The sequence below is a fragment of the Elephas maximus genome, chromosome 14, assembly GCF_024166365.1.
Source record: "Elephas maximus indicus isolate mEleMax1 chromosome 14, mEleMax1 primary haplotype, whole genome shotgun sequence".
NCBI lineage: Eukaryota > Metazoa > Chordata > Mammalia > Proboscidea > Elephantidae > Elephas > Elephas maximus.
The window spans coordinates 15170281-15195461 of record NC_064832.1 but is presented as its reverse complement, the minus strand read 5'-3'; positions in this window follow the sequence as shown (position 1 = coordinate 15195461).

Sequence of the window (25181 nt, the reverse complement as noted above, 5' to 3'; positions counted from 1 at the left end):
GCGGTGCTGCAGCTCTGGGAGCCTGGGGATCCCCAAAGTCTGATCGTGGCCTTCAATCTAGGGGTGAGCCCTTGGGAGGACTCTTCCCAGTGCGGTGCAGGCGGTGAGTCCTGACTGGAGAGAGGGTCCACCTGACAGGGTGGCCTCTTTGGCCTGGCCTTTTCCTCCTGGAAGTGCACCCCCCGGGGTTTCCCATGGACGAATTTAGAAGCCCATGTGTGATCGCAACTCACTCACCCGTGCCCAGCGTCCTAGGGATACCCGACAGCTGACCGATTCGCAGCGGAAGTGCTGCGGGTCCGGCGGTGCACGTGGAGCTCCTGAAGTCCAGGTTCTGGGCCACCCCCTCCGTGGCACTGGCCTCCCCCTAAATTTTAGTGGTAGCAATGAGGAGACTGGTGGGGGAGACCCAGAGGGATGAGGGCAGGGGCTGGAGCCTGGCTGGCAGGCATGTATGAGGGGAGCTGGCCCTTCGCCAGAGGCACCGGACCCAGGCTCAGGTCCTCTGCCAGCCCTGCTGGGCGCAGGACTCCGTGACGCCCTGGAGTGCTCCTCTCCCCTCGCGCAGCACCCACTGTGGTTGGCCCAACCGCCCCAACTGCCTCTCCCTGCCTTTTAGTTTCACAATGTGCGTGCGTGTGTGTGTGAGTGTGTGTGCGTATAACATTTTTGTGCTTTAGGTGAAAATTTACATAGTAAATTAGTTTGCCATTCAGCAATTCATACAAAAATTTTCCCCGACATTGGTTGCAATCCCCGCAATGTGTCAGCACCCTCCCCATCCCCACCCTCCTGAAAAACGTGTCCTTTTGATGCCCACATGCAACTGGACACCACAACATACCACACACAAAGGGAATCCCAGCTGGGTTTCAGACCCAGACATAAAAACACAACTTTAAAACAATTACGATACGGTATGGAAAAGAAATTAAGTACAGACAAAAATAGAAAATAAAAGAATATTTGAAGACAGTGTCCTCCCTATTTTGGACTCAGGAGCCTGTGGGCACGACAGTGCTTGGGTGGCACACTGTTCATTTCTTTTCAGAAAATACAAAGTCTGAGAGGAGGGAACTGGTACCAGGAGTGGATGCAGGAAAGGACCTTTGTGGAAATGGGGAGAATCTGGGATTGATTAATGGGTTTGGATAAGGCTGAAAAGAGTGAATATCCACATAATCTTTAAAGATGGCTTTCCAGCAGCCTAGAGCACACATTGGAAACTTCTCTAATAAATTATTGCCAGAAGATTCCATGAAGCAAAATGGATTGTTGTTGTCGCTACTTGCCGTTGAGTCGAAAATGGATTAGAGTTAAATATCTTCCTGCAAAGAAAATTACAGGCCTGGTTGGCTCTCAGCAGATTTCATGAAACATGCAAAGAACAGTTAATTTTGGCCTTAGACAGGATCCATCAAAGAATAGATGAAGATGAAACTCTCCCCAACTTGCCCACGAAGCTAAATGCAATCATGGTCGGCAAGGTCAACGTGTTTGTTATCTACTGGTGCACAACGAATTATCCCAAAACTTAACAGATGTGGGATAGACTACAAAACAGTCCATTCATTTTGATAAAATTTGCAACTAAACAAAGATAGCTATAATTACTTCTATCCCAGAATATAGTTTTGACGGTGAAAGAATAAGCCAGAAATTTTAAATAACGAGGGTAACTATTAAAAGATTTTAAAACTTTTTTAATGCTGATATAATTGCAAACCTAGAGGACGAATATAAAATTGCTGATAAAGTGGCAGGATATAGGACAAATATACCAAAATCAGTTCTATATTTCTGACCAGAAATAAGCACGCGAAAAAATGAAAATGGGAAGGATAGACCATTCTTTTTTCTCTGCTATTTGATTGTACCAAATAGTGTCAAAAACAATAAGATACTTAGGGAAATGTTTTGATAGAAACGGTAAGGAACCTATATGAAGAAAATAATCTACTGAAGTAAATAAAACAAAACCCGATTGAATGCAAAAAAATGCCTGTTCTCCCAAACGTGAAGACTTGTAAAACAAGTCAAGTGTTTCAAAACTAAGATATATATATAATGTGATTCCCATTAGAATACCAAAATAGTTGTCTGTTGAACTGAATACAGAGTAGAACTGCCACTTAGGGTTTTTTCTTTTTTTGAGGGGGAAGGAAGGGGGCTGTAATTTTTCCAGAAGCAGATTCCCAGGTCTTTCTCCTGTAGAGCTGCTGGGTGCGTTCGACCCGCCAACCTCTCGGTTAGCAGCCAAGTGTTTAACCATTGCACCACCAGGGCTCCTTATACCAAAGAACAGACAATTGAAATATGAAAAAGGATAGTAAGTGCAGCCTTCTTTCATTGAATAATAGAACAAATTAATACATTATACTAAACCAAAAAACCAAACCCATGCTGTCGAGTCGATTCTGACTCATAGTGACCCTATAGGACAGGGTAGAACTGCCGCATAGTTTCCAAGGAGCGCCTGGTGGACTTGAACTGCCAACCTTTTGGTTAGCAGCCATAGCTCTTAACCACTGCGCCACCAGGGTTTATACTAGAAACTGAGAAATACACCAGTGGAACAAAATAGAAAATTCATAATAAATGGTGCTGACTCAACTGATTGTCCTTATAGAAAAGTGTGCGAAAACACCGCATTGATTTACAAATTTAATGTATAAATCAACAACAATCTTAACAGAAAATTAGGAAGTTACATGTAAGATTTTCTTAACTTATATAGGAAATCCAGAAATTATAAGAGAAAAGGTAGATGTAATTGAGCATAAAACATTTCAATTATTGAAGAGAGGAAAATAGCTTGCAAAAAAAAAAAAGAAAGAAAAAAGAAGAGATAAACAAGCAAAAGATTTAAAAATTTGAAACGTAGATGACAAAGGACTAATAACTATTCCTACTTTAGATGAAGGAGACACAAAAATTTGGCACTTGGAAAATGAGCAATGATTTTTTTTAATAATATTTTATTATGTTTTTGGTGAAACTTTATGCAGCAAATTAGGTTCCCATCTGACAATTTCTACAAAAATCATTCAGATCTTTCACAGCATGTCAACAGTGTCTTTAATTGTGTTCCGGTTGTTCCATTTCCAGTACTCTAGTTTCCCTGCCCCCTTATCATCTCATCTTTGCTTTAGAGTAATGGTTGACATTTTGGCTGCACATAATGGTTTTTTAATGGAGTGCCATACTGATGGATAATACCCTTTATTTTGTGTGCCAGTCTGCTATTTCGCTAAAAGATGAACTCAGGGAATAGTTTCAGTACAAGGTTTAAAGAGTATCTCAGGGATGGCTTGTATTATAAGTATATATATAGTCTCAACTGGTCCGGTAAGTCTGGACTTTTTAATAATCTGAGCTCTGTTCTTCATTTTTCTCCCACTTTTTCAGCATCTATGTATTGTGACCCTCATCAGAACTGTCGGTAATGAGCAATTACCGACCATTCAGAAAATATCCAAATCCCCAATAAAAATAATCAAAGTTTCAAAAACACTGATAGTTAAGAAAATGTCAGTCAAAATCCCAGTGAAACTGGCACAATTTAAAAATCAACACCACTTATGGCTGGCTGGGCTGTGGGGAGAAGGATGCCCTCAGACATGGCTGGAAAGGTGCTGTCATGGATGGAATTATGTCCCCTCCAAAAGGTATATATCAATTTGTCTGGGTCATGATTCCCAGTATTGTGTAATTGTCCTCCACTTTTGATTGTAATTTTACATTAAAGAGGATTAGGGTGGGATTTTAACACCCTTACTATGATCCAGTGTAAACGGAGTTTCCCCGGCGTGGGGCCTGCACCACCTTTTACCTTACAAGAGATAAAAGGAAAGGGAAGCAATTGACCTGAGATTCCCGCACTGAGAAGCTCCCAGACCAAGGAAAGAGTGATGACAAGGACCTTTCTCCAGAGCTAACAGAGATAGATAGCCACCCTGAATTTGGGCTTGTAGCCTACTAGACAGTGAGAGAATAAATTCTCTTTGTTAAAGCTATCCACTTGTGGTACTTTTGTTATAGCAGCACTAGATGACAAAGACAGGTGCGTTACTACAGACTTTTAGGGGAAAGACATAGACATGGCTCTATACTTTTTAAAACATTCTTTGAACTGGAAATCTCACTCATTAGAATCTACCCCACAGATACAAATCTTGTAGTACATAGTAACCCTGCAGGACACAGTAGAACTGCCTCATACAGTTTTCAGGGAGCAGCTGGTGGATTCGAACTGCCAACCTTTTGGTTAGCAGCTGGGCTCTTAACCACTGTGCCACCAGGGCTCCATGTAGTATATGCAAAGGATGGTTATTGTTAAAGACAAAAAAGGAAAAATAAAATTATTGCCCATTAAGGATGTGATATTATAATAAAATTTTAATGCATAATATTCAAATATTCCAGTAATATTACAATAATAATATAATAACCATATCATATAATAATATATGGTAGTCATTAGAATGAAACAGAGCTATAGAAGATTAGTAAGTGAAATCACTGTGAAGTATCATTGAAGAAAAAAAACCAAGACAGAGAGAAGTATATACATAAAGTGAGCCCATATGGGTAAAACAATAACAAATAACCAAATGTATTTGAATACAAGCATATATATATATATATATATATATCTCCATAAATGAGTAGATGTGGTTATTTGCATGTGTGAGTATGATAGTTTAAGCAAGAATAATAAGATAGAACACTTACCTGATTGTTGATATGAACTATCTTAGATTCAGTTATGGGAAGGGACAAGGGGTGGGGAGCTAGAACATACTGAAAAAACTATGCTTAATTGACTCATTGGCAGTGGGTTTTTTTTAAAGATCATAGCTGCTATGTGTTTTCATTTCTGTAGAGTTATATGAAAGTGTATAGGTTGCACATTGTCATTGTTCCCATTTATTTACATTCTTTATGTATAAATACAAGTTAAAAAATTAGAAGAACTAAGCAGCATTAGTTCCATATCTACTGACTTACAGGGGAGCCATGATCAAATGTCAAGTGAAAAAAGGGGCAAGGAGCAATGTGGGTAGACTGTGTTGAAGGTTCTGTAACAGCAAACATGCAAATAGATCTACATGGATACGTACGACTGTAACATGTGTCCCAGAAAAGAGAAATGTAAGGAAGAACACACATGTGTCTTTGAACACTGGACACCTTGGGGGAGCAGGAGCATCACACACATGTAGGGATGGCTTGTATTATAACTTCTTTACAAATTTGTACTGTTACGTATGTCGTAATAAGATTATAAGATATGTGCAAGTCGTAAAATATGACATGTATGTTTTTAAAACTATTTTTTTATGTTGTTGTTGCTGTTAGGTGCCATCAAGTTGGTTCCGACTCATAATGACCTTATGTACAACAGTAGGAAATACTACCCCATCCTGCGCCATCCTCACAATTGTTGCTGTTTGATCCCATTGTTGCAGCCATTGTGTTAATCCATCTTGTTGAGGGTCTTCCTCTTTTTCTTGTAGGAAAAAAAACCAATCTTTAATGTCAGATCAGAGATTTTAATCCCTGGATAGAGAACACAAACACAGACTGTACAAAAGTCAGACTACAGATTTCATGTTTGGTATATGAAGCCAGTGACCTCTTCTGATCTCTATCCCTAGAAAGGACCAAAAAGAATTCTGCGAGGTCAATATAGTAACTCTTAATGCATGTACACGTGCACACGCAAAGATGAGGGCTGAACACCATGTGCAATTGAGTAGGTAACACAAGGCACAAAGAAGAGTCTCCTTGTCTGGTATGGTATTACCATCTTCCTCCCCTCATCGCTCTACTGGAAAACCTACCCTTGCGCACTCCAGGCCTTTTATCAGGACTCAATGGCAATGGGTTTGGCTTTGGTTTAAACGTAGAGGAAATTAACTGGGAAATTGCTGCTTTTAGGATAATGAAGACTATGGCCATAAGTCTTTAGACAGGTGGACCTCTCCAGACACCTCTGCCCACCCTGTACACATCAGGCCCCTGGCAGGTCTGTACCCCTGAGAACCACAGGCTTTCGTTTTTCATCCTCTGGTACTGGCAGAATTAACCCTGTCTCAAATTTTTCAAAGCTCTCGCTTCTGTCTGCCTCTGACCCCGTCCCTCGCAGGAGCCATTACTGTCACTGAGAAATATACACAGGGCAGCCTGTGGATGGAGATGCCTATCCTGGAGGCCCTGCCCTCCCTTCCTTGCTCCTGAAGGCTTCCCTGTGCCATTTGGGGTCTTATCTCCCAGGAGGGTCAACATGCCCCTGGCATCTTCCAGGGCGTGGGACATGATGATGTGTCTAAGACTTGGGCTTTTCTGCTCATTATACAGTCTGGGCCTGAATCTGCCCCTTGCTGGCCTCACCTCTAACCATCTGTGTTCTCCCAGGGTTAAGAGGCCTCGTCTGCCTTTGTTCCTATACTTCCAGTCCAGTCTTTTTCTTCCCGTTCTCTGACCCCAGGATTGGCCAAATTATACCACAGAAAGAAAGAAAGAACAAGCTAGTGTCATTGATATGTGCAAAATCAAACAGAAAAAGGTTTTTTAAAAGAAAAAAAAAGTTTCCTTACATCCTAGGAACTCATCCTTTGCATGAGTTACGCAGACACTACTAGATCTACTGTTATGCAGAAAAGGGACACCCAGGAGAGTTTTTCTAAACCATCTCCCACTCCAGTCCAAAGAGGCCCAGTACCCAGTGCCGCCAAGTCAATTCCGACTCATAGTGACCCTACAGGACAGAGTAGAACTGCCCCATAGAGTTTCCAATGAGCACCTGGTGGATTCGAACTGCCGAGGCTTTGGTTAGCAGCCGTGGCACTTAACCAATACGCCATGAGGGTTTCCTCCAAGGAGGCAACACTAAATCACAGCAATAAACCCAAATTCCCCCAGTGAGGGCAGTAGACTTGAATGCGGTGAGCTCTTTATTTCACCACCTCCTCCTCTTTGCCCAACCAGGACCTCCTCCTTTCTATGCTTGGAGGATGATGAGAAGTGACCCAGAGTCCTTGGGTAGGGCCTTATGCCCACAGCTCACCTACAGGCAGGTCTCCCCACAGCCTACTCTCTCTCTGGTTCCTTCTATGCAAAGAACTCAGTGACACCCCGTTCACCAGCACACTTCTGTTGGAGCTGTCTTTGCAGAGTCCCCCTCAGCCTCCCAAGTCCCACTGAAATCCCATTTCTCCCCCCCTCCTTATGCTGTGCTCATTCTCAGAGTTCTGAGACCTCACCATCCAGATCAGGCCTGTCCTCTCCTCTCCTAGGCTAGAGGAACCTCTGAGCAGACCTGGTGTCTGCAGTCAGGTGTTCTGGGGCTCCTTCTTTCCAGGTCCCCCTAGGATTGCAGCTCTCCATGCACTTGGAGTAGTTGGATTGGGGCACAGGCTGGGAGGAGAGGTTCTTACAGGCAGGTGGGTTAAAGGAGCCTGAACAGAGGCCTTAACAGAACAGAAACCTACTGTCTTGTTGATTTCAATGCATGGTGAACCCAGGTGTTTCAGAGTAGAACTGCACTGCACAGAGTTTTCAATGACTGTGATAGTACAGAAGTAGATTGCCAGGCCTTTCTTCCGTGGGCCACATATCTTTTGGGTAGCAGCTGATGAGACGACCCACATTTCCCAGCACAAATGCCCTGCTCCTTCCAGTCCCAAGTTGCTAGCAGGTCTTCAGGCTCTTCCTCCTCTGGCTTCAGTGCTGTGCCCCCACCCTCTGTAGCCTGGCCTCCTGCCTCTGCAACCTCACCAGCTGGTGCCTCAACCTCCTCAGCTGCTCTCTCTGCTTCTCCAGCTGCCCTTCCAGCTCCTGCAGACGGCACTCCTCTCCCACACCTCCCTCTTCTTGGAGGCCATCAAGTGGTCTTGGCCAGCTGGTGGCAGCCTCTGGGCTTGCATGGGGGTGAGGGTGGCAGTTCCTTTTCCAGCAGCTCTTCACAGAGGACCTGGTTGCTGAAGCCCTGGCTCATCCCATGCTCCATGTGAGCCACCAGGGCCTCCTGGGACTTGAACACAAGGCAGCAGGCCAAGCAGTGGAAGCTGCGCTCATGGGTCACTAGCCACTCCAGGGTGACTGCGTGGAGGCTTTCCCCATGCTCCTCTCCTCAGACGCTGGGCTCAGTGGTGCGGGCCTGGGGCCCCTCCTTCCAAGGCCCCAGGGTGCTTACCAGGGACTCAGTGTTGGCCAGACTGGGGGCACAGCGACGGTGCTCTACTCAGAGAGCTCGGCCTCAAAGACTTGGGGCATCTGTCCCACGGGGGCAAAGGAGGTTTTGGTCTGCCAGGCCACAGCCACCCACTTGACCGTGCGCACCTGAGTGAAATATGCACACCTTACCCATCGCTTCTCTGGGGTAGCCCCTTAGCTGGATGAATGAGATGTCTGCTCAGCGGAAGCTGAGGGAAAAGACCTCTCTGATGGTAGTGGAGTCTTCCCGGCCCTAGAGCTTGGGTTTTTTGCTTGAGATGTTGTGGATTCTTGGGCATTTTCCTTTTGGATAGAGACCTCTGAGAATAGTTAATTTATATGAGCTCTCATGGCCCTGATCTTCATATAGGAGCCCAAGGCTCTGGTCTCAGGAATCCCTGGAGGCCTCTCCATCACCAGCATCCTCCACCTCTGCAGACCTCATCCCTTCTCTCTTTCCACCAAAGCTACCATATTTTTGGGGGCATTGCTGTGAGCAATAAAATCTCTGCAAAATGGTACCAATGATAATAGCCATTTCCAAGCAGTGGATTCTGACTCATGGCTATACCATGTGTTACACAGTAAAGCTGCACTCCATAGAGTATTCTTGGCTGTAATCATTATGAAAGCAGAAGCAAGGCCTCTCTTTCAGGACGCACCTGTGTGAGTTGGAACCACTAACCCTTCGTTTATCTGTAGAGAGCAAACGGTTTGTGCCACCAAAGGTCCCCTCCTAGTGATAGTAGTGCCTTGTAACAAAAGTTCATGCCCTTTGAAAATAGTATTGTGGGGTTTCATATTTGTAAATAATCTTCAAGTTAATTTTTTCGTGGCGTTGATATGTTGAATGCCAAGTGAATTTCCTCCTTTGGAACATGTAAATGTCCTCATTTCCCTGAACCTTTTTAACAGTCTGAAACTTCTCCTAAAGATTTCTTCTACGCCAGTGATTTTCTTACCATATTTAACAAGTCAACATTCAAACAGGAGAAATGCTCATCTCTTTTAACTCTCTTTGAAGGGAGGACTTTTTATAGAGGTGCCGTACCTAAAGAGAAAGAAAAATTTGTATACTTTGTTAAAAGTTTTACATGTATACCTCTTCCTTGTACCCTTCCTAAACAAGCAACAGAGGGTTAAACTAATCTTTCTGTAAACAGATGTCCCCTCTACAGGTCCATCTTAGATGAACTCTTTCAAGGTCCTCAGGCAGAAAACAGATGACTACGTATCTGAGAGTCTTGATTCCACAGATGTCAGTGGTCAAATACAACTACCTCACCTGGGTGTGTCTGGGTGGGTTGTCCATGTCAGCTTAAAGGTCTGTAGGTTTTTCTGTATCTGAGGGAAGGACTGGAGAGCTCAGAGAGAAGAAAGAGATGGAGGTAGGTTGTGTGAATTGGATGGACAGAAAACTCCAAGGTGAGACACAGGATAGAGAGGAGGGACCTCCCAGGAGTATGTTAGAGAGATACAGAGACCAAAGAGGGAGAAGAAAGCAGGGCTCAGCCACTGTGGGGAAGCACAGGAGAAAAGCAGAGAAGAAAAAGGGGTGGGTGGTGGAAGAGGTTATAGTATCAGGGTGCGCCACCAGGATTTACAGCATAAGCTCAAGTTCAGTGTGGTAAAATTTTAAAACTTCAAGTCTAAATAGAACTTTAGAACTTGGAGGAAAAGGGCAAGTCCCTGAAGCTCAGGCAGCAAGTCATGCCCAGACCTTCTGCTGCCTGAGTCCAGGCTGGGAACTGCTGGGGCTCACAGCGACCGGGAACTCTGGGTCAGCGTGGGGTACTGTGTTCTTTCACACCACCCACTCCCAAAACTCCTCAAATACCTTTAATTCTTTTAGTTCATCACATGACTTATCAATTCGATCTCATTAGAACATATTAAAAATAAGTACAAGTCTCCATAACCACCCTTCTTCCTGGCCCTTCACCCACTGCCCTAGGTGACCACTTGCCTCCTTCAATCCCAGAGATAGAAGCAGGAATACCATAGGCATAAAATATTGAGTGTCTTCTCCTCCCTACTCTGAAAAACCCTCAGGTTACATTAGAATTTTATGATTAACGAATTTATTCCTTCACATTACCGACTTTGCTTAATTGTCTACTAAATGGCAGGAAGTACTTTCTCAACAAAAACCTTAGTGACCCTGTCATCCTACATCAAAGGCTTTATCTTCTCTCCTTGTGGCCTTCTTTTTCAGGGAAATACAACCCCTCACGGCCAGCTCTAATTGATTGGGAAGAATTTTCCTCCCACCTCAATTCTTAGAGAAAGGCCTCTTCGTTGCATTCCACCGCTCCATCCCTGGGTAAAGATGAGCCAAAAAGGATGGTTTTCTGAAGGAGGTTTCTCCCTCCTCCCAGTTAGAGAAGATGTCCCAAACTCTCACTAGCTGGACGACTTTGATTTAGGAAACAATCTCTGGCAACTGGTAGCTTAAGTCGCTCTCCCACAGAAGACCTCAGATCAACAACCTCTCCAAAGAGCCGTTGGGATCTGAGTGAACACCATGGCTTCCAGTAACTCTTGTGTGACATCATTGTTGACATCTCTCAGTTCCAAGGGCCCATTGTGAATCCATACACGGCAACAAGAAAAATGTGGCAACTCTTCTGGCAGGGGTTAGGAAGTTATTTTAAGGGAAATAATATAGAAAGAATGAATTGAACCTTTCCCCTGCCCTTAAACAGGTTGATATCCATTGGGGTGACTTGAGAGTCCAGGGAATGATAACAGTATAACGGCCGTTGTTCCCCAAGCCACTCCTCTGACACTGTTTGAACCACTTTGCTCCAGTCCTAGAAACACATGTCCACTCTGAAGCCCTCTCAGGCCTCCTTTGCAGCTGAGGCTTCACATAGGCTGTTCTCTTTGAATGGAAGATGTTCTCTCCCCTCCCTTCTTCTCCGTGGTGAACCATGATGGTGAAGACAGCAGACCCATCCAAACTCCTGGGCTTGAGTCCCAGTGTCTCCATATACCTGCCATATGACCTTGGATGAGGCATTTAACCTCTCTATGCCTCACTCCCATCACCTGTCAGATTAAGAGAACTCTATCTTTCTTATACCGTTGTTGAGAGGATGTCACCTTTAACAACAATGACTGCCACAGACTAAGATTGTGTGAATGCTCACTGTTAGAGAAGGCCTGGTGGTGCAATTGTTAAGTGTTGGCTACTAAGGAAAAGGGTGTCAGTTCAAACCCACTTAGTGGCTTCAAAGGAGAAAGAGCTGGCTATCTGCTATCATAAAGATTACAGCCTTGGAAACCTCATGGGGCTGTTCTACTCTGTCACGTGGGGTCAGTAGGAGTTAGGATCGAGTTGATAGAACATAGCAACAACAACAACATTGTTATACTTCATGTCACAGCTTGCTAAGTCTGCCTAAACTACTTGATATTCGTGCTCTAAGTATATCAGATCAGTCTATAATCCCTACATGATAACACTCCCCCTCCCTACCCCACTCAACTGTTCACGTGAGATCCTCATTTAAAAATCTATCTCCTTTAGAAGGATTATAAGCAACTTAGGGGCAAACACAAGGTCTGCCTTATATGTGTAGTCCCAGAAAGTAGGATAGTACCTGACATGTAGTAGATACTTGACATATATTAGTTGGATCAATGAATGATGAGTCCCCCAAAAGACCCATCCTTTACAGAAAATCAGCGCAGAATAGAACTCTTTGATGTGGTGCCTAAAGGCACCATCACTCATGGGTAGGCTGTTGACCCAAATTCATTGACCTTCCTGGCTCTGAGACCCAGAATATGGTACACTTACCCCCTTCCCATGCTTTCTCTTGGGCCTTCTGGAAAAGGGTTAGCATTATGGCCTCACAGAAAAGCAATGAGTATAAGGACCTCCATGGTCAACCTACGTGGGAGGCCTAGCAGAGCCCTCAGGAAAAAGCCCACTGTTCTCTGCTTTGCTGCACATTTGATTTTGTTCTAGAGGGCTATTTAGAAAAGTAACCAGTAAAATTGTTGAAACCATTTGAGAAGGGGTTTTAGAAAGTTTTGTTGGTGAACAGAAGGGAATCTGATAACTTGGAGGAAAACGAAAGCTCTCAGATGAGGAAGAGAGGGGGATTGTTTTGTGTGACTGCAAAGGGTAGAACCGGGACAAGCATCTCTAAACACAAAAGGACAAAAGATGTTTCTTGCTCAGAAATGCAGCAAAAATGCCCCAATAGCTTCACCCTGTCTCCTCAGAATTTTTATGTTCATGATACCCATCACCTTGCACTGCGGCCTCAGGAGAATACTTGGGGTTTCCTGAATATATTGGGCCATTTCCTACTTTTTAACCAGCTACTGATATTTCCACATTTGGTTCAGCATCACTTCCTGGTAAACTCTTTTCTGACCCTACTACTGGTATAACTCCTCACTTCCTGCTGTGTACTCCATTGTGTTTTAGAAACAATTTGCCATAGCTCAGAACACACTTGATTTTATTTGCTTCTTGTGATTGATTGTAAAAGTGGCCACTCATTCTTGCTGTCTCTGTACCTGTGCCCTTTTAATGTTTCAAGCATCACTTCTTGGTTGAAGCCTTTCTTGACACTATTCCTGGTAGAATATCCTACTCCCTGTTGCTGTTGTCTTTAGGTGCCATTGAGTTGATTCCGACTCATAGCGACCCTATGTACAACAGAACTACGTCCTACTCTGGGAGATTCTTGTACTCAAGAAATTCCTTGCCATAGTTCAGAAAACACTCAAGTGCTTTTCTTTATTGTACCTGAATACAGTATGGCCACATATTTTTCCTGTTTGTTTTCCATGCCTTTGGAAAATGACCTGGAAGCTGCTTTCATCAAAAGAAGTCTGTTAACCTCTTGAATTGCAACTGAACTTATGACACCTTTGGCCATTGGCCAATACCAAACCTGATAGAAGTAGAGAACTGAAAGGACTTGGGCTTTGGGGCTTGCCCTATAGCTGCTCTTAAAACCCTGGAAGCTCATGGGTTTGAGCCAAGGCCAGTGATTTACGTCTTTCATCAAATTTGGATAGTGTCCGGCTGTTATTTTTGCTTCTGCACCTTTCTCTCTCTCCTCTATTTTTGGGATGACCATGATGTGTTTCCGGGAGAAAAATGTGGCAGCCTGCTCCCATAAAGATTTACAGCCTTGGAAACCCTATGAGGGTGGTTCTACTTTGTCCTACAAGGTTGCTATGAGTTGGGATCGACTCAACGGCAATGGGTTTGGTTTTGGTGTGATATGTTTATTGGTGTGTTTGATGTCCCACGGGAACCTCAGGTTCTGTTCATTTTTCTTATTCTTTTTTCCCCCTTCAGACTGGATAATTCCAAATGCCTTGTCTTCAAATTTGATGACTCTGTGTTCTGCCTGTTCAAATCTGTCATTGAGCCACTCTAGTGAATTTTTATTTCAGCCGTTGTGTTTTCAGCTTCATAATTTCCATTTGGTTCATTTTTATAGTTTCTATTCCTTTATTATAGAAACTATGTCATCATGAGTGAGACTATATCATAGAAACTATAAAAATGAACCAAATGGAAATCATGAAGATGAAAAGCACAACAGCTGAAAAAAAAATTCTATATCTTTATTAGAGCCCTGCTGGTGCAGTGGTTAAGAGTTTGGCAGCTGGAATCCACCAGCTTCTCCTTGGACACCATATGGGGCAGTTCTCCTCTGTCCTATAGGGTCACAATGAGTCAGGTTCAACTGAATGGCAACCGGTTTGATTTATACCATTGTGGACATTTTCTGTTTGTTCATACATTGTTCTTGTGATTTACCTCTTTATTCATGGCTTTCTTTATTTCATTGAGTATATTTAAGATATTTGATTTAATGTCTTTGACCAGTAATTCCAATGTCTAGGCTCCCTCAGGGATTGTTTCTGTCAGATATTTATCTTTACTTTATAGGAGCCATATTTTTCTGTTTTTTTGTATGCTCTGGAATTTTTTGTTGAGAAATGGAAATTTTGACTATTAAAATGTGGCAGTTCTGGAAATTATATTCTCTCCCTCATCATGGTTACTGCTGTTGCTTGTTGAGGGCTTGAGCCATCCATTTGCACAGTGGATTTTTAAATTATGTATGTAAAGTCTATATTTCACCTGTGAGTGGTCAGTCAAGCATCTGTTTCATTGTCTCTGTGGTCAGTTTGTAACCTTACAGGTATTTCCTTAAATATGGAGATTTTTTTTTAAGGTGTGTATATCTCTTTAGAAGCCCTGTTAGCACCGTGGTTAAGAGCTCGGCTGCTAATCAAAAGGTTGGCAGTTCAAATGCAACAGCTGCTCCTTGGAAATCTTATGAGGCAGTTCTACTCTGTCCTATAGGGTTGCTGTTGGTTGGAAATGACCCTATGGCAACATGTTTGTTTTTTTGTTTATATCTCTTTCAGCCACTGGATCCTGAAGGGGCTAAAACAGGGCAAAAACATCCTCAGTGTTCCCTCAAGTAACCCCCTGACCCACCAAAATGTACAACTCCAAATTTTTGGAGGACAAGGTTCTTATAGTCCATGGTGGCATCAGTTAGCCACTCCAAGAATAAAAGCTACTGCCCACATGTCTGTGGTCATGCTGAGGAATGGGTGGTGTTAGCTGGTTCCCCCATGTTGCTCTCTTACTAAAGCTCAGCAGCCACTCTCTTCATCGAGTAGTTCTCTGGTTGCCCTAAGTATCTGATTAGGTTGCAGACCACTGAAAAGGATGATTCTGACTTTTTTTTTCAAGCTTAATGCTGTTTTGCTGGAAAGACCAATACTTGGTGCTTTCTACTCTGCCATTTTCCATTACATTAAGTTTTTTCAACTATATTGTTTTTCGCATCACATTCACTGTCACTTCAAAAGTAGGATGAGGTGTCATTATTTGCTGAGCCTTTTTGAGTAATTACACTACAAATCAGGTCTCATGCCCTACTGACAGCTCAGGAATCAATGTTCTTGGTTGTCTCTCCCAGTCTTATACTTGCATATTAATTCCTTTAAAAAATGATTTTTCTATGGCTATTTTAGTGGACTTTAAGGAATTAAAGGAGGTAAGTATGTGTATTCAATCTTCTGTCTTAAAGTGGAATCATTGACCTTGCCCATTTATTAATTGGGGATTTTATAGTAACCCCTATTGAGGTATAAAAAAATATATAGCTTCTGTTTATTTAACTTTAAGTTTGCCTTTATGAGTGATACATTTTTATTTTACTTTAGGTGAAAGTTTACAGCACAAATTAGTTTCTCATTCAAAAATTTATACACAAATTGTTTTGTTGCCATTGGTTTCAATCCCCACTATCTATTAGCATGCTCCCACTTTCCCTTTACACCTCAGGTTTCCCGTGTCCATTCCTCCAGTTGACCTGAACAGGTGATGCCCATTTGGTGTCATACACTTGATTGAATTAAGAAGCATGTTCTTCACATGTGTTATTGTTTGTTTTATAAGCCTGTCTAATCTTTGGCTGAAAGGTAGACTTTGGGAGTATCTTCAGTTCTGGGTTAGCAAGTGTCTGTGGGCCACAGTCTCTAATCTCTGGCTGAAGGGTGCACCTCAGGAGTGACTTCATTACTGAACTAAAAGGATGCCTGGGGACCATACTCTTGCAGTTTCTCCAGTCTCTGTCAGGCCAGTAAGTCTGGTCTTTTTTCGTGAGTTAGAATTTTTTCCTACATTTTTCTCCAGCTCTGTCTGGGGCCCTCTATTGTGATCCCTGTCAGAGCAGTCAGTGGTGGTAGCCTGGCACCATCTAGTTGTGCTGGACTCAGTCTGGTGGAGACCATAGTAGTTGTGATCCATTAGTCCCTTGGACCAATCTTCCCCTCGTGTCTTTGGTTTTCTTCATTCTCCCTTGCTCCTGAGGGGTGAGACCAGTGGAGTATCTTAGATGGCTGTTCACAGGCTTTTAAGACCCCAGATGATACTCACCAAAGTAGAATGTAGAATATTTTCTTTATAAGCTATGTTATGCCAGTTGAGTTGGATGTTCCCTGAGACCATGGTCCCCAGGTCCCTCAGCCCAGTAATTTGGTCCCTCAGGGAGTTTGGATGTGTTTATGGAGCTATCATGACCCTGAGTTATACAGTTCTGCTGGTTTCCCCAGTATTTTGTACTCTTTTATCCTTCGCCAAAGTTACTACTTCTCTATTTGGTTATCTTTTCTTGCACATAACTTATCACCTTTCTATTTTATGCCTTTGAGTATTTTAGAATGCACTTCCTCTTTAACAGTTAAAAAATTAAGCAAAAATGCCATATTTCTTAAAAACTTTTTATTTTTTGTATTTTAAATTTAAATATGTGATCTAACTGGAAATAACTAGGTGTAAGCAGCAAGTCAATGGATCAAAATATTTATTTTTAGAGGTTATTGTTTAGGTAGTTACCAAATTGCCCAGAAAACTAGTTCTTGAATAAAACATCTCGTTCCTCTGCTCCCCACCATCAAACAAATTGAAAAGCATTTTCAGAAAAAGGAAGCCCACCATTCTCACCATTTCATTTTAAATATATTGCTTTGGTGCAAAATATACCCCTTCTCTTTTTTTCATTTATCCATCTGTGATCTTTTCTCTATTAAACTCACAAAAATTTTGAGGTGTGCGGAATTTTGCAAAATTAACAAGCAAGGGTGATTTCATAACTGGGTCTATGTGTTCCAGCCTCAAAGCAAGAGAGGTGTAAATAGAAGCCACAAGGATGTCTTAAGCCATGAGAACATGCTTCTCTGGGATTTGCTATTTTGTTCTACAAAGGGCTCTAGAATTTTTGTCCATGTGAAGATAAATCTGTATATCAACTTTACTATCCACAGGGAGTAACACCTAAGCCATAGGCATTTATAAGGAATATATTCATGCCTTGGAGGTTATTTACAAGTATATGTATTTTGGTGAACATATATTTTCATTTTTGATGGGTATTTGTCTAGAAGTAAATTTGCTGAATTATAAATTATAGTTTCAAATAATTGTTTAAAATGGTTGTACCAGTTTATACTCTCCCCTGCAGTAGATTAGAGTTCCAGTTCCTCCATTCTACTCAAAATTTGGGATTTAGTATCTTTTTCATTTTACCCATCCTGGTTGGTATGGGGTAGTGTAATATTGCCACTTTATATTTGCATTTGTGTTTGCATGATGACCAAAGATGTCTAGCCCCTTTTCTTATGTTTATTGCTCACTAGGCAGGCCAAAGTGGGAGGTGAGGGTGAGGGCTGGGGTAGGAGTCAGAAATAACCTGCCATTCTTCCTTGTAGATCATATACTTCTGTCTGCTTTCCTAACTGGTAGCAGCTAAGCCCTGTATTAGAGATACTCCCACCACCATTCTGCTTGACTCTTTTTTTTTTTATTAACTTTTATTGAGCTTCAAGTGAACGTTTACAAATCAAGTCAGTCTGTCACATATAACTTTATATACACCTTACTCCGTACTCCCACTTGCTCTCCCCCTAATGAGTCAGTCCTTCCAGTCTCTCCTTTCGTGACAATTTTGCCAGCTTCCAACTCTCTCTATCCTCCCATCCCCCCTCCAGACAGGAGATGCCAACACAGTCTCAAGTGACCACTTGATATAATTAGTTCACTCTTCATCAGCATCTCTCACCTACCCACTGTCCAGTCCCTTTCATATCTGATGAGTTGTCTTCGGGGATGGTTCCTGTCCTGTGCCAACAGAAGGTTTGGGGACCATGACCGCCGGGATTCCTCTAGTCTCAGTTAGACCATTAAGTCTTGTCTTTTTATGAGAATTTGGGGTCTCCATCCCACTGTTCTCCCACTCCTTCAGGGGTTCTCTGTTGTGCTCCCTGTCAGGGAAGTCATCGATTGTGGCCGGGCACCAACTAGTTCTTCTGGTCTCAGGATAATGTAGGTCTCTGGTTCATGTGGCCCTTTCTGTCTCTTGGGCTCTTAGTTGTTGTGTGACCTTGGTGTTCTTCATTCTCCTTTGCTCCAGGTGGGTTGAGACCAATTGATGCATCTTAGATGGCCGCTTGTTAGCATTTAAGACCCCAGAGGCCACGTTTCAAAGTGGGATGCAGAATGTTTTCATAATAGAATTATTTTGCCAACTGACTTAGAAGGCCCCCTAAACCATGGTCCCCAAACCCTGGACCTTGCTCCGCTGACCTTTGAAGCATTCAGCTTATCCCAGAAACTTCTTTGCTTTTGGTCCAGTCCAGTTGAGCTGACCTTCCGTGTATTGAGTATTGTCCTTCCCTTCACCTAAAGCAGTTCTTATCTACTAACTAATCAGTAAAAAACCCTTTCCCACCCTCCCTCCCCCCTCGTAACCACAAAAGTATGTGTTCTTCTCAGTTTATACTATTTCTCAAGATCTTATAATAGTGGTCTTATACAATATTTGTCCTTTTGCCTCTGACTAATTTCACTCAGCATAATGCCTTCAAGGTTCCTCCATGTTATGAAAAGTTGCACAGATTCGTCACTGTTCTTTATCGATGCATAGTATTCCATTGTGTGAATATACCACAATTTATTTAACCATTCATCCGTTGATGGACATCTTGGTTGCTTCCAGCTTTTTGCTATTGTAAACAGAGCTGCAATAAACATGGGTGTGCATATATGTTTGTGTGAAGGCTCTTATTTCTCTAGGGTATATTCCGAGGAGTGGGATTTCTGGGTTGTATGGTAGTTCTATTTCTAACTGTTTAAGATAACGCCAGATAGATTTCCAAAGTGGTTGTACCATTTGACATTCCCACCAGCAGTGTATAAGAGTTCCATACGGCAGTTCTATGCCACCTGTATTTAGTCCCTCTTTTTGATTATTGTGATCTTTTACATATTGACTTCAATGATTCCCTGTTCTGAGCATTTTTTTTTAATTAATCTTAATTTGTTTTTGTGATTTCCCTATTTGAGTTGATATCAGGGTGTTCTGTTCTGTGACCTTGTGTTGTGCTGGTATCTGATATTATTGGTTTTCTGACCAATTTCCTTTAGTATTTCTTGTAGCTTTGGTTTGGTTTTTGCAAATTCTCTAAGCTTGTGTTTATCTGTAAATATCTTAATTTCACCTTCATATTTCGGAGAGAGTTTTGCTGGATATATGATCCTTGGCTGGCAGTTTTTCTCCTTCAGTGCTCTGTATATGTCATCCCATTGCCTTCTTGCCTGCATGGTTTCTGCTGAATAGTCTGAACTTATTCTTATTGATTCTCCCTTGAAGGAGACCTTTCTTTTCTCCCTGGCTGCTTTTAAAATTTTCTCTTTATCTTTGGTTTTGGCAAGTTTGATGATAATATGTCTTGGTGTTTTTCTTTTTGGATCAATCTTAAATGGGGTTCGATGAGCATCTTGGATAGATATCCTTTCGTCTTTCATGATGTCAATGAAGTTTTCTGTAAGCAGATCTTCAACTATTTTCTCTGTGTTTTCTGTCCTCCCTCCCTGTTCTGGGAGTCCAATCACATGCAAGTTATCCTTCTTGATAGAGTCCCACATGATTCTTAGGGTTTCTTCATTTTTTTTAATTCTTTTATCTGATTTTTTTTCAGCTTTGTTGGTGTTAATTCCCTGGTCCTCCAGATTTCCCAGTCTGCATTCTAATTGCTCGAGTCTGCTGCTCTGACTTCCTATTGCGTTGTCTAATTCTGTAATTTTATTGTTAATCTTTTGGATTTCTACATGCTGTCTCTCTATGGATTCTTGCAACTTATTAATTTTTCCACTATGTTCTTGAATAATCTTTTTGAGTTCTTCAACAGTTTTATCAGTGTGTTCCTTGGCTTTTTCTGCAGTTTGCCTTATTTCGTTTCTGAGATCATCCCTGATGTCTTGAAGCATTCTGTAAATTAGTTTTTTATATTCTGTATCTGATAATTCCAGGATTGTATCTTCATTTGGGAAAGATTTTGATTCTTTTGTTTGGGGGTTGTAGAAGCTCTCATGGTCTGCTTCTTTATGTGGTTTGATATCGACTGCTCTCTCCGAGCCATCACTAAGATATACTAGTGGTTTATTCTATAATTGCTCACTGAGTCTTGTTTTGTTTTCTTTCAATATACATGGATGGGCTACTAGATTGTGCTGTCTTGATTGTTGTAGCCCTTGACTTACTTATGACCTATTACCAGCTGGTTTGGGCTGTTGCCAGATATATACGCCTGAGTCTATTCACTATTATTGAGTAGAATCTGATTTTGGGTCATCAAGTGTGTACTGCACCCTAACACCTATCCACCTTGAGAATTAGTGGTGACAGTTGTGTGCACCAGATTTTATTAGCAGCTGGGGTTCACCCTCCGGGGGGGGCAGGATGCTGACAGGCTTCCCCCAGGTGTCAGTGAGGTAGGTGTGTCTCTATTCCTATAGCACCTTGGTGGGAGGGCACTGCAGCTGTACCTTAGGCCCCCAATGCAAGTACCTCTACTGATTAGTAGGTGTCACCCTCCTTAGACCCCTAAGGCCAGAGGCTAGGTGGTCTGGGGGGAGCTTCAGCCCTCAGTTCCCTGTTGTGGGTCAGTTAGGGCTCTGTTGAATAAGCAGAGATATCAGACCAGGGAAACTTGTTTTTCCAGAAAATCCGCTAAAAAAAAAAATGCAGTCAGATCCCTATCAGAACTGCCTTTGGATTATAACTACCACCTTGTTCCCTGTAAGGATGAAAGCCCGAGATTTGGATCATATATGTTTGGCTGTAGCTAGTTCTGTGTTTTTAGTCCAATTAGGGATGGATTTTTGGTCCCTGGGTTTTTTGTGGTTCCTTCTCTCAGGCCAGAAGAATGGGTTAGGAAAAGACAAAACAAAAAAAAAAAAGGGAAAAGCAAAGCTTCCACGGAGCCAGAGCCATTCTCCCTCTGGCTCAGGAAATTCCAATGTTAATGAAGCCGCCTGGGAAGGGTGGGGGAGGGTTCAGAGAAACAGGAGAGTAGCACCCCGGAATATAGCCAAAGTTGCTTATCTTGCTTGGAATGACTATTTTATCTGAGATTCCCGCAGGGTGTGTCGCCCATGTGTGCCGGCTGTGTGGAGATTGCCCCCGAGGGTCTGGCCCGCTGAAGCCGTGGTCAGATCCTCTGCTGCTAGTCCAAAGCCCAGCGTCAAGGTTCCCCTGCTGGGACGCTGCACTCCCGCCTCCAAAATCAGTCGCTGCCTCCTGGGGACTTCTCGTCCCGCCAGCCGCGTCACCGCGCCGCCTCCGCGGACCGGCTGGGGCCCCTCCTGGGGTTAGTTCAGGGGAGTAGGGGGCCCCTCCTGGGGTTAGTTCAGGGGAGTAGGGCTGCGCCCGGTGCTTGCGCTGTGACAGCGCCCAGTCAAAAGCCCGGCGCCAAGGTTCCCCGGCTGTGATGCTGCACTCCCGGCTCCAAATCCAGTCACTGCCTCCCGGGGACTTCTCCCACCAGCCGCGTCACCACGCCACCCACGCGGACCGGCTGGGCCCCCTCCCGGGGTCGGTTCAGGGGGTAGGGCTGCGCCCCTTGTTTGCACCGTCACAAGATTTTGTGTTCATCTCCCCTGGGCTCAGGCCTAAGCCCGGCGCCAAGGTTACCTGACTGGGACGCTGGCTCCAGGCTCCGAAAACAGTTGCTGGTTCCCCGTATTTGTTCGTTCTCCATCTCTAAATCTGTGTTTGTTGTTCAGGGTTTGTAGATAGTTATGTATGTGATCAATTCACTTGTTTTTCTGAGTCTTTGTTGCAAGAGGGATCCGAGGTAGCGTCTACCTAGTTCGCCATCTTGGCCCCGCCTCTCTGCTTGACTCTTTTAATGATGTTCTATTTTCTTTTTCCATGCATATCTCCTGGGCCCTGGTGGTGCAAAGGTTAAGTGCTCCCTGACTGAAAGGCTGGCAGTTGAAACCTACAAGGCACCTCCATGGGAGAAAGACCTGGCAATCTGCTTCCATAAAGATTGCAGTCCAGAAAAACATATGGAACAGTTCTATTCTGTCACATCAGGTCACTATGAGTCAAAAATGACTGGATGGCACCTAACAACAACTTCCTCAGTGGTCTGACTAAATAATAGTAGTCAATTGATGAGATTTCCCCTTTAAGTATACTTTTCTCTAGTTTCTCGTTTGTTTCCATAAACACTCATTACTGTTAAGTCAGAGAAAATAAAACTTTTGCAATGTTAAAAGTGAATAATAATACCTATCTCACACACTGTATCAATCTAAGGGTTAAATGAGGAATGACATGTGAACATAGCGGAGGGCCCAGCCTCCTATGTCACTCAGGGAATGTGTTCTTCTCTCCTCTGGCTCTCTCTCTTTTCCTTATTGCTCTACTAAGACCTTGAGGGCTATATATGGCTACAGGGTTCAGGACTTCACAATTCTGTTTTCCATACCAATGCACTGTAATCTTGGGCTCATGGGCAGCCTCTCCACAGATGTAGTGCTTCCATTTCTATTCACTTATTTATTATTTAAGTCAAGGTTCCACCTCCAGCCATTTCAACTCCTCCTGGGCCCAGATTTATACCCAAATGTCAGCATAAATCTCTGTATCGACCTCTTCATGTATAAAATGTACATTATAATGATACATTCCTCATACAGCTATCATGCAGAACAAATATCTTAAGAAAGGAGAAGCTCTTACAAGAGTCCTGGCGCCACCACTGCACGTACTCAATAAGTGTTAGCTGTTAGTATTATTACCTGACGTCTCCAGGTGGACGTCTAACAGTTATCACATGTTATGAAGGCCATGAAATAATTCTTGGTCCCAAGCCCTACTCTACTTTTATTAATGCATTTCTCCAGACTTCCATGATGGTAGTATGTGTTTTCTTCCACACAGTGGATACGTTTAGGAAAGTTTGGCCGGGTCTTACCTAATGAATTGCTTAGACATTTGAATGGGCAAACTTTGCTACAAGCTTTAGCGAACTAATGTAGCAAAGAATTAGAATCATCCTCAGCTGCTCATGCTAGGACTCTCAATCCAGAATATCTGGTAAGACTATTGTTATGGACTGAATTGTGTCCCACAAAAATATGTGTTGAAATTCTAACTCCTGCAATTGTAAATATGACCCAGCTTGTAAATAGGGGGCTCCCTTTGTTATGTTAATGAGGCCATAACAGTGTACCGTGGGTCCTAAACCTAGTCACTTCCGAGCTAAGAAAATGTGTGGAATAGACACAGAAATACACACGAGGCAGAGGAAGGCAGACAGTGGAGACAAATGCCTCTACAGTGCGGGAACTCTAAGGATTGTTGGCAGTTTCTAGAAGCTGAAATAGAGGAGGAAGTACCTCCCCTCCCCGCCCGGAGCTATGCTCTGAATTCAGACTTCTGGCCTCCTAAACTGTGAGAAAATATATTTCTCTTTTAAAGCCACCCAATAGTCTTTTATTTGTTGTTGTTATGGTAACTCCTACAGGCACCAAGATGATAAATTTAGCCCAAAGTAAAATAATGTTCTTTCCTCCTTGGTATTCGTTGTTGGTGTTAGCTGCTCTTTACTCAGCCCCTGACTAATGGTGATGCTGTACATAATGAAATGGGACTGTTGTGATTCGTAGTGTGTTCACTGGCTGATTTTCAAAAATAGATTGCCACCTCTTTCTTCTTCATTCATCTTAGTCTGGAAGCTCTGCTGAAACCTGTTCAGCATCACAGCAACAAGCAAGCTTCCTCTGACAGATGGTAGTAACCGTGCGTGCGGTGCATGGGCCGGGAATTGATTGGGGTCCCCTGCATGGAAGGCAAGAATTCAACCACTGAACCACCCTGCCCCCTTCCTCCTCGGTGCGGCCCACCAGAATCCTGCTCTTTCCCTATCAGTGTCTTCTGCCCTCACGCGAGAGCGTTGGCAGGGTCGGCTTCGGGCTGACGGATAGAAATTTGATTGATTGATTGATTTTTAATTGTGGTGAAAACACATATTCTTATTTTATATTTATGATTACCTACTGCTTTCCAGTCAATTCCAACTCGTAGTCACCCTGTAGGACAGAGTAGAACTGCCCCATATGGTTTCCAAGGCTGTACATTTTTACAGAAGCCGACTGCCACATCTTTCTGCTGAAGAGTGGCTGGTGGGTTGGAACTGCCCATCCTTCACTCAGCAGCTGAACACAGAACTACTGTGCCACGAGGCTTCCTCGTATGTATGATTAATTTTTATTAATTACAGTACTTTCTATAGTTTTGAATTTTTTTCTATGGAGACTGCTCTGTAATCTACATATGATAAAAGTTATACCTTTTCTTTCTTTTTTTGTGTCTTTTTTTATTGTATGAGTTTAGATCTCCATTTTAAATGTTTAATAAAAATAATACAAAGCATTCTTATTTTATTGCTAATTTTAAAGGAAATGTCCAACATCTCCCATTAATACCGTATTAATTATAGTTTTCCAGGTCAGGCAACTCCTTTCCTGTTCCGTGTTTGCTCAGAGTTCTTATCTCTCACAGGGACTGGACTTTATCAACTGCTTTGTCCCATCTCTTCAGGTGACCCTATGTCTTTCCTTCTTTCACCTATACATGTGGTGAATTAAATTATTAAATCTTTAATGTTCTCTCAAACCTGCGTGCCTACAATAAACCATCTTGATCATGGCATATTATATGTTTTATTCTGTGCTGGATTTCCTTTGCCAGCACTTCACGTAGGTTTTTGCATCTCAGTTATTTAGTCAGCTTGTCCTGTAACTCTTCTTCTACCATCCTTCTGTAATTCGTTATCCTTATTAAACTAGCCTTAAGATCCAACTGGAGGAGTGTCTCATGGTTTTCTATTCTTTGTTGCCTATGTACAAGTTTAAAATTACCTGTTCCTTGCATGTTTGATGGTAACCTGAATGAAAATTATCTAGGCCTATTATTTTCTTTGTACAGAGATCTTGAACTATTGATCCATGTTGTTTAGTGATTAAAGCCCTCTTCTGGTAGTAATTAGAAAAATTTCTGCTGCCTGTTCTAGGCTACTAGAATTCTATCTTTAAATATTATCTTGAT